This window comes from Meleagris gallopavo, chromosome 3, assembly GCF_000146605.3.
Source record: "Meleagris gallopavo isolate NT-WF06-2002-E0010 breed Aviagen turkey brand Nicholas breeding stock chromosome 3, Turkey_5.1, whole genome shotgun sequence".
NCBI classification, from domain to species: Eukaryota; Metazoa; Chordata; class Aves; order Galliformes; family Phasianidae; genus Meleagris; species Meleagris gallopavo.
The window spans coordinates 79,328,609-79,338,948 of record NC_015013.2 but is presented as its reverse complement, the minus strand read 5'-3'; positions in this window follow the sequence as shown (position 1 = coordinate 79,338,948).

Sequence of the window (10,340 nt, the reverse complement as noted above, 5' to 3'; positions counted from 1 at the left end):
TTCTTTTTTTTTTTTTTTTGGATGTGTGAAAAAAAGTAGAAAAAGCAACTAATGACTGAGTAATAGGCAAGTCTCAGCTGTTAAGCTAATTTCATTAATACTAACATTGAGAGGTATTTGCTGTTGAAATTTTTAGGGGAAAACACCAGATGTTTTGGGATGTTTTTCCAAATTTGACGTGGTGAAAAAACAACATTACTGATTTGCTTTAATGTCTAATTTCTGTACTTTGTTTCAGGAATAACACAAAAGTGATTGCAGAATCACAGAAATCTCGCTGTAAAATATACACACTTATAAAAAGCTTCCCCAAAACAAAACCTGAATATTTTCTTTTAAAACGAAGTTTTACTTCAGTAAAACAGGATGCTTACATCAAAGGAACATAGGGCCACATTTTCTTATTTTGTGGCTATGACTTTTGACAACTAACATTTTTATAAGAACTTATTAGTTCAGTTCTCTGGGTAATAGCTAACACAAATGCACTGAGATATTCTAGTCGTCCACGTTATTTAAAAATATTTAACTGCAAGTCTAAAGGGCCACAGGTAGCTAACAAATTTTAGTGCTCAGTAGCAAGGAAGATACTTTCTATGAGATATTATTGAGCTGAGTTCCCTTTTTAGTCAATGAGATTATCATTCTTGGCAGTCACCAAGGTGTTCCAATTGTCCAGTTCTTAACATGACTTTGTAATTCCCATTATTAATTTGCTCTTGCTTAATTTTATTTTATACCATTACCTTTACATCCACTTGTCTTCCAAATTCTTCTTCAGAGAACTACTTTGGGCTGTATTCTATTTAAATAACTTGGTTACTGTAGAAATAATATCTGCTAGATATTAAATCTGACAACAAATATTTATTTGAGTTTTCTTTCAAATTTGTCCTAGCTTGTTAGAAAGTAGCCCAGAATGAGTCAGAGGGAAGATCAGGATAATTTAAAGTAATTTTCTTTTATTATGTCTGGTTCTTTTATGGGAAATCCTTTCTTTGGAGGGATCTGCAGCAGAACACTGCTATTCTGATTAAAACATTAGCTTAGACTGATCAGTTCAGACCTCAGCCCAAGATTTGAGATTAATCTTTTGTGTTTTCCTTTTTTCAGTTAAAATAGTAAGTTCCTTATTGCATTTTTCAATTGCACATGTAGAAAAAAAGCTTAATGCAAAATAAACTTGCTACAAATGAGTAGATAACTACTATTTGTGATATCAGAGTATTGCTAATGTTTATATTTTTCTTCCTCATATTTTTTATTTCTATTTTAATTTATTTTTACTTATTATTGTATTATTTTTTTTTTTCCATTTTGGAAAGTCTTGGTCATAAGATCAATGTTATGGCCATTTTTATAGCAATGACTACTATGATATAAACTATTTCTCTGTTTCATCTTCTCCTAGACATCTCTTTTACAAGAGCAGATTAAAAAGCCCATCAAGAAAGACTACAAGAAACATAGTTACACTTTTTCTTGTTTTCATTTACAGCAGTACAGAAGAAAAGAGGAATCAGAACTATATAACTTTCTATATAAATGTTCTGGAACAAATGTAAAACAAGCTAAAAATAGGTACCATTTATAATATCTATTATTTTTTCATAACTAGATTATGAAACACATTTTATTTGGGAAAAAAGAACTCTTTTATAAAACATATTTACTGAAACCACAACCATCGGCTGACATACCCTACATACATTTTGTCTTTCAACAAATTGCAAAAATACTGGCACAGTGTGCGTAATTTTAAATTCTTTTTTCCACAGTTTTGAATATAAAGGTAGTGCAAATACTGGAATTACCACTTGAGTTAAGTCTTCTGTTTCAAACAGTGCACTGTGACCACCAAAATGTACAATACTCAGAAAAGAGAAATATGTCTTTCCCAATATTAATAGACTGCTTTACAATTTGATAAGAAGCAGAACAAAAGTTGTCTAAACCTATAAGCAATGACTTCCATGGAGCCTGGATTATACTAACAACTTTTAGCAAAATGTTTTTTCAGAGCTTTGGAGAACCCTATTATAGAACATACTTACCAACCCTACATAAAACAAATGTCACGTTCATAAAGGACTCAGAGTGTTGCATCTTTCTTACTAATTTGTTTTGTTCTCTAACACCCTGTAGCTTTCAAAACCTATGTAAAAAGGACTCGACATTCTTGAAAAATTTATGTAGGCAAGTAATTAAAAACAAAACCTTTTTCCGATATGTTCATATTACTTTTTTTACTTGCATTTGCTAATTTTGAGAAGGTGTATTTTCCAAAATATCAGAACATTGGATGACAGGGTCTTGATTTATCTACCAATTTTCCTCTCAGCATAATTAGAAACAAATTATTGTTAAATTTAAAACGATCAGATCACTTAAAATTTTTGCATACAATACACTATTACCACAGCAATTTAAAGCATCCTGGAAAAATCAATGTTTGTGTTTGCACTGAAGATGTTGTCAACCATCCAGTGGACTTGAATAACAAATAAGACAGTACCATACTTCAAGATAGGAAAGAGGTAATAAAGACCTCAAATTTGTGCTACATGCAATTATGTTTTTGCTATTTTATACAACCCAGTGACAGTACATGATATTTTTTAATTGTGAAATTGTTTGAGATAATGAAGAAACTGAAATTCTGGAGTAATTAAGCAAGAAAAAGGGGGAAAGTTGACAAAATTATATTGAGAGAACTCTTTCAGCTTAGGTGTTGAGTGGCAGAAATTATGGAATTATTTGTGAGAAGAAAAGGGGATCAGGAGATAATAGCTAAAATCATCAGCAGAGCAGGAAAATTTGTAATGAGTGAGCATGAAAAGGAATTAATTCAGAGCGTAAGCAGAGACTGTGTGTCTTATAACCTTGAAAACAATCACAAGAGGACATGAGATGAAAATAATAAGAGATTGAGTTCAGTGACTCAGAGACTATAAAAAGAGATGTGACATAGTCAGAAGATCAGGTAGGAAAGATCATCTTGATGACAACAGCCTCGACTAATTGAAGAGACAGAAATTAATATTAAAAAAAAAAATTGTTTAGGTCTGTCACAATGAGAGTATTTGTTCAGTTTAATTATAAGGTTCCTCACAGAAGATCTTCCTACAAACAACAGGCAAAGTAATAATGTCTTCTCTTTTAACATATTTAGATCCATACAATATGTTTCAGATAAACAGTACTCAGGGTAAATATGGGAATGTTGCAAGTGAATATTGACAGTTTCAAACAAATTATGCAATATAGTAGTCTGTAAAAATATAATTACGAGCTTGGCTTTTTATTTTTGATCAATTCAATCCAATCTGATATTTTCTATTTCCTGTCTAGAGTATCACACAGTTGTGTCCTCAAAGACTTACAGAACGCTGTTAAAAACAAATTGAGGCTGGTATTTCTTGTCTCTATCTGTAAAAACCAAACAAGGGAATTAACATCAATGGAATTCCCAAGGTCTAATTGTCCATGTTCTAAATACCCTAATTCCTGGAAACTACTTAATACTATGTTCCCTGAATGGTCGCATTTCCCTGAGCTGCAATTTTTACCCAAAGATGATCTCTCCATCTCAGTCTCTTCTCTCATCCTCAGACAGATTCTCAGACTCCTGACATCCCCCACCCCAGGTTTGGACTTTTGTCTTCCTCCTACTCCTGAGCCCTTGATGTTCTTGCCAAGTGTGCAGCCCAACCTAAGCCAGCAGGCTGGTTGGCACCTGTTCTGCCTCACTGTCTGCTTCTTTGTCTTTCAGACATGGCCATGTCCAGATTCTCCCTGACCACAAAGATTTGATTCCAATTCTAGGCTTTAATCTTGTCCTGAAGTACTAGGAACCCTATTCTTTTTTTGGCTGGATAAGTCATTTCTCATTTCTGCTTGGACCCAAATTATCTTTGCCATCAGTAAGATGGTTACCAATTCCCACGGTATTAGTGATGGGTGAAGTGAAGTCATCACTATCATATCCTCATGAAAGGCAGGTTGTAAACCAATACAGAATAATAACAGTGGGTACAATGTGTAAGTTTACACTTATTGGAACCACTGTTTGCCTTTTGTATTTTTAACTTGGGGCTAAAACCACACCCTGTCCTCCCTCCCCCGCCCCATGATGGGCAAACCCAACAGAAACTCTGCAAGTTGAAACTCATGGAGCTTCCTAGCCCTTCCATAATTATTTTTATCCCCAGTGTAAGAGATGATTCAGTTGCCGGTTCTCCGAAGAGAGACAGAGATAAAGAGAGAGAACAAGAAGAATATGCAAAATTACTGTTGAAAATAATCCTTTCCACATGAATTAGAAGATGGTGTTAGAGGACAGATGGTCATTGGAACCTCAAAGGGAGGTACTTGAGCTGTGTGTAAAGGACTAAGGGTACAGGGTTTCTCCATTATCTGTGGCAGAACAGAGATAAACAGTGTTATGTAACCATTTAACCAAAGCTTTGAGAAGAATTCACGTGAGAAAAATGAAAGGAATAAGAACCGAGCTGTTTATATTTCTTTTTCCCTCTTTACAAAGGCAGAAGGAAGTATGAGCTGCACGTGGAGTTTACAGTGAATATGAAGGCAGTTTCAGCCTAAAATAGTTCAGGGGTAAAAGAGCTGGAAGTGGGCGAATCAGTGAATAAGATTCAGTGCAATACAGGTCAGAGGAAGGTCTGCAGCTTGGAACTGATGTACTCTGCTTAGAAGAAATCAGAAGATTTTTGTTGAAGAGTGCAACAAATAGCAGTCACATCCCTGTGAGTAATCTGTGGCAGGAAAGAAATGCAAAGGCCAAAGCAAATGAAAAGTCTGAGAACAATGAGAAAAGAAGAACAGATCTAGAACAGATCTTGATTTTGGTATAACGAAAAGCCAGAACTATATGGAGTCTGAACTATAGATGCTGTACTCTGTGGTGGCTGAGAGGGATTGTCAGAAGTAACTAAGAAGTGTTAGTCCTACTTACTGTTGTGTGGATGTGTCCACTTTGGAAATGTATTTGCAAGACTGGAAACGTGATGGAACTTCAATTATTTGATAAGGTTTGAACCCACTGCAACATTCTTCCACTGCTACCACAGGCTCAGCTGCTGCAGTTCACACACAAGAGGATGTGAACTGGAGAAAGGTGTCAAACTGTTGCCCCCAGTCTTAATGGCAGTTCCATAAAATGAGAAAACATACATTTTGCACAATTACTCTAATTTCTCTTTTTTCCATTGGTCAGAACAATCCTCAGTTGTGAAGTACCCACTGATTCAGGAACTGAATGCTGTGAACAGTATGCACATAAATGAGAATTCTAGGAAAAAAACAGCATGGAATAACTTTTTTTTCCAAAAAATACCTGCTTTAATGGAATTGGAGATCATCAAATCATAGAACTCTTAGAGTTGGAAGGGATCTCTGAAGGCCATATAGTACCACTCCCAAATGTCTGCAAAAAAATTAATGTCTCAATCATCTTATTATATACTGTACCATTTACATATGGGATGTTAAAAGACTATTCAGTAAGTCAAGGGTGGCCTTTTTGTAAATAACTTCTAAATAATATGATTTGTTCCAGAAGGAGAGACAGTTTGTATGTAAATCTTTTTTTGGATTATTTCTTTTCTTTTAATCTTGCAATGTGGCAGACAGTCCCTTGAGTTCTATTACATGTGGAGTGACTTTCTAGCTTCATTCTTTGCCAAACGGCTCCCTTATTTGAACAATAATAAATTTTACTTATACTATACACCTCAATAATAATCGATTTTGGCTAAGAACAAATTACTTTTCTGTTTTGCAGTGATTATCCGGTCTTCTTACTCAGAAAGAAGACATGTTAATTCCTTGACAGGTTGCAAGTTTCCCCTCATAAGTTTTGCTTTTGTTAAGGGAAAACATCTGCTGAACTTAAGACATTCCTCTTTCTAGAAGATAGGATTTTCATAGATGACATATTTGTGAAATACTCACAAATCTGGGCCTAAATGTTATTTAATTAAATGTGTGTTTCACCTTGGCCTTGGCCCAGCTGTGCAAAGCATTGCTTCTTAGTGAATAGTGATGATGCCTGAGACATCAGTAATAACAAAGACATGGAATCACCAGTTAGCAGATGGCCTTGCATGAGCTTAGTGGGAGCTGTATCTTCAGCTGACCTATTAGTTCTACATTACCAGTGTAATTATCAGAATAGAAATAGTGACACGACTGTGCATGCCTCCATACCAGTATCAAAAAGAATACTGCACCTCTGCACCATGAATCTGAAATAAACATTTCCATGGGGCAATGACATGGGCCTGTGTCTGAAGTGTGGGAAATATGGAAACAAGAATACTTCTTTTCTGAGCTGGTTGTCATACTGAAGATAAAGTTGGTTATGTTTACCCTGAAAACCACAGCCCACTGTTGATCACTCTTTATCTGAAGGAAAAGGGTTCTTGTGACTATATGGGGGAAATGTAGGTGTAATAATACAAAGATGACACAGTGGTGTGCCAGTTGGTAATGGCAGACATTAGCAGCTTAGCCATGATCCCAGTAGATGAGAGAGTGTCTGAGACATACCCGATATTCACACCTGACATGGAATCCTGGCTTTCCTTACTGTGATATAGCAGAGGTAAATTTGAGTCTGTTCAGGTGCTGTGTAAAATGGCTGTAAGCCATGGCTGTCACCTCTGCTTGTTACACCCTTGCTTTGACCTCTGCTGAGCTTCCTGCTCTTCTTTTACCCAGTTTCATGAGTACAAGCCCTTCTAATTAAGCTGATGCAGCAGGAGCAGTGTGGATGCTGAAGGGCTGTAAAAGGTACATTACTGAGGTGGAGTTGTTGGGTGATTACAGTGCACAGAGGTCAATACTTAAAAGCAAACAGAAAGGGAGCAGCCAGAGGGACCTCGGGTGCTCTCTGGGGGGATGGCAGAGCTGCATCAGTGTCCTAGCAATAGGGAGAACTTCATCGAGGAGAACTTCATCGAGGATGAGTGTGAGCAGCATTTGAGCACTGGATTCTGGACCTAGAACCAGGTTTAATATGCATAAACTTTCTTCTAAAGAGAAAAGCTCTTCTGAAGAGAAAATTATGTCAGTTTTTAATTAAACTCTATGAATCATTAATAATTAAATAGATAAATATATAAATCAATAAATAAAAAAGCTAAACTTTCATCATTGCTTTCCAGCCATGGGAGTTGGCAGGGCATGGCAGGAGCACAGCCCCAGAACTCTATCAAAAAGCAGAAGTCTCTGATGATGCAAGGCTTGAAACTTGCTTTCAAAAGGAATGCTGAATCACAGTTTTCTTCTTAGTATCTGTAGTGGTAACATTGGTTAGCATGACCTCAAGGTGTTTCTTGTTCTGGGCATCTTAGCCATCATTTGCTGCTCAGTACATTTTGCAATAAGTTGTATTTTAATGAACTCTGACTAGCTACAGCAAACTTTCTTTTTTTCTGTGCTACATATTCTGGAGAAACTAGGTCTGGCAGAAGGAAATAATTATAAAATTTGCGGAAATATTTATTCCCCAGTTTTTCTGGTTTATTCACTAAAAAACCTCTCCAATATGCTTTAATTTTACAAAAATTATTTGTTTAATCAGTAATTTAGTATGTTATTGTCTCTGTTTCATAGTCATAACTAATAAAAGAAACAAACCAGGAAAAAGATCAAAACTAAAATCAAACTGATATGAGTACCAGGTTAATGACGTGCCTGCTGGCAAAGGCAGAATATAGCAGAGAATATAGCAGAGAATATAGCATCAACAAACTCCAGGTGATTCTTTATCTAAAAACATTTTCAATTGTTATTAATAGTTTAAGCATTCTTATGACTGATTCTGTCCAAAGGCTAGAAACATGAGACTCACTGGAGGGTTGCAATCCCCCATCAGTCAGAGATCCACGCAGTCCAGCACAGACGATACTGCTCTAGCTAGTTTCCACAGTCAAAAAAGACTAAAGAAATTTCAAACTGGCCAGCAGCAGGTTTGAAAGATTTGAGCACTGGATTCTGGACTTAGAACCAGGTTTAATATGCATAAACTTTCTTCTAAAGAGAAAATCTCTTCTAAAGAGAAAATTATGTCTCTTTAATTATGTTTTTAATTGAACTCTACGAATTATTAATAATTAAATAAATATATAAATCAATAAATAAACAAAAAGCTCTCCCAAGAAGGAGTAGCTTGTAAAAGATACTTGCACCTTGACGCCTGAACGCATTTATGACTATTTGAGTACCAAAGGTATTTAGGCATCTATATTTCTTTAGGCATCTTCTGCAGCCACTAGGCTTACACCACTTGCATGTAAGAGCATTGGCTAACAAAAGCCCACTTGACTTTCTTCTATTTATCTTGTAAAGTATATTACAATTAGAACTGTTCTATTATTGATATTTATTCCTTCTTCTTGGAGTCTCCCTTTTTTTGTATCTTTCCATTCTCCATGTTCCCTTGTCCTATTATATTATTATATTTTATTTCAAATAAGTAATGAAAGTTTGTTAACAAGTACAACTCATACCATGACATCAAACTGTCAGTAAAATAATTTCTATTTTTATGAGTGTCATAATAGTTATAGGATGAAAGTGGACAATCACATCTTTCTAGTGATTTCAAATTCAGAGTTGTGGCTTTTTTTTTTTAATCTGAATGCAAAAAAATGCAATTTTAAAGAGTAAAATAACAATATCACGCTGAAGAAAATATTCACTGCAGCTCTAGAGAGAATTTGATTTTTATAATGCTACAGATCTACCATTGTCTCCTTTCCATGCATATACATGCATGTCTTGTTAAAGCCATTAACTTTCCAGACTTGGTGTGTTTGCTGAATAGAACTGTAGTGTATTGCCTTTGGCTGTATTTAATTTTCAAGGAAAGCTGAAAAAATGAAGTCTTGTCTTTCTGGATGGAGCAAAAACAAAAATAATATATATTAGCAACTGTCTACTGAGACAGAACAAAATGATACTCGTACTTTTTAGTAAGTCCAAGTATATTTGAACAGAATGAATGTCTGTGATCAACAAGGAAAACTATTTCTTTCTAATGTGGAGGCTGAACTGTACTCTGTAACACACAAAGAATTACAAACTGTAGCAACAGTAACAAAACAATTATTTTCTGTCTTTCCTTTTTTTTCTTTTTTTTTTAAGTTGCTTTATCTTTTTCGAGAGGTCCTGCTAAATTTCAAGCTGTTAAATATTATCTACTATACTGCATATAATTCACATTTTCAATTTTTTTTTTCTCATTAAAGGTAAATCTTGCAGTTGGCATCATTAAGCAATTGACACATTTTGCTCTAGCGTAATTACCTTTACGACTCTGTTTGTAGTGCTCTTTTTATTCAGAATGGGAAATACCTGAAATAGTCTGGTAAATTTTACTACTGCAGGTGGGGAATGTCCAGTTTAATGGCCCCACTGTATTACTCTTTGTTATTCATGTGCGCCAAAAAATACACAGGATATTGATGGGGCTGAGTTAACTTTGCTGGAATTTCCTGACTTATTAATACTTGATCTTACATCCTTAATATTGTCAACGAACTGGCAGAAGTGGGAGAACTATGATGGTGTACCTTCATTTTGGTGGGTAAATAGTCAGAGAATGAAAAGTAATTTAATCTTCCTAGTAATTGGACATCCATAATACAGTCACACATATACATACGTAGATATATGCTGTCTTGCTTACTTCACAGTCTACAAAATCTGAGTGAGAATTGTGGTTTACATGACAAAAAAAAAAAAAAAAAGGTACTTGAGATTCTGATGGACGACTGTGTTGTTTAATTATTCATTGTTCATGCACAGAACAATAAAATATATTTTAGGAGTCTGGTATATGGGCTATATTTGTGTTCAGCAAACAAGCAGATCTTTGATTTGGCTCCTCTGAAAACATTAATCCTTCAGATTAATAACTGATAGCAGCCCCTTATCTAAGGAGATGTATATTACTGAGGTTTTTTACTGAATAGGATGGTTAGAACCTAGATGTAATTATGAAGCATTCATTATGTTGCTATCCCATTTAATAGGACACAATTCTTCATGCAGATGTTTAAGAAAGCCTCACCCTTGTATGTTTTCTGATTCCTAATGCCCAGAGTTGTATGGCCAACCAGGAGAGGCATGCCAGGACAAGCTCACTGACTCAAAGTAAATGACTTGCAAAACAACCTGGGAACACACGAAGGTAAAATATCTGAGAAGGAAGCTGTAGTTAATAGTTGGTCAGAGAGAGATCTGTTTTCAAGAGCTGTTCATGTAATTCATTTCTCCTTTTTCTTTTTCCTTTTTTCTTTTTCCTTTTTTCT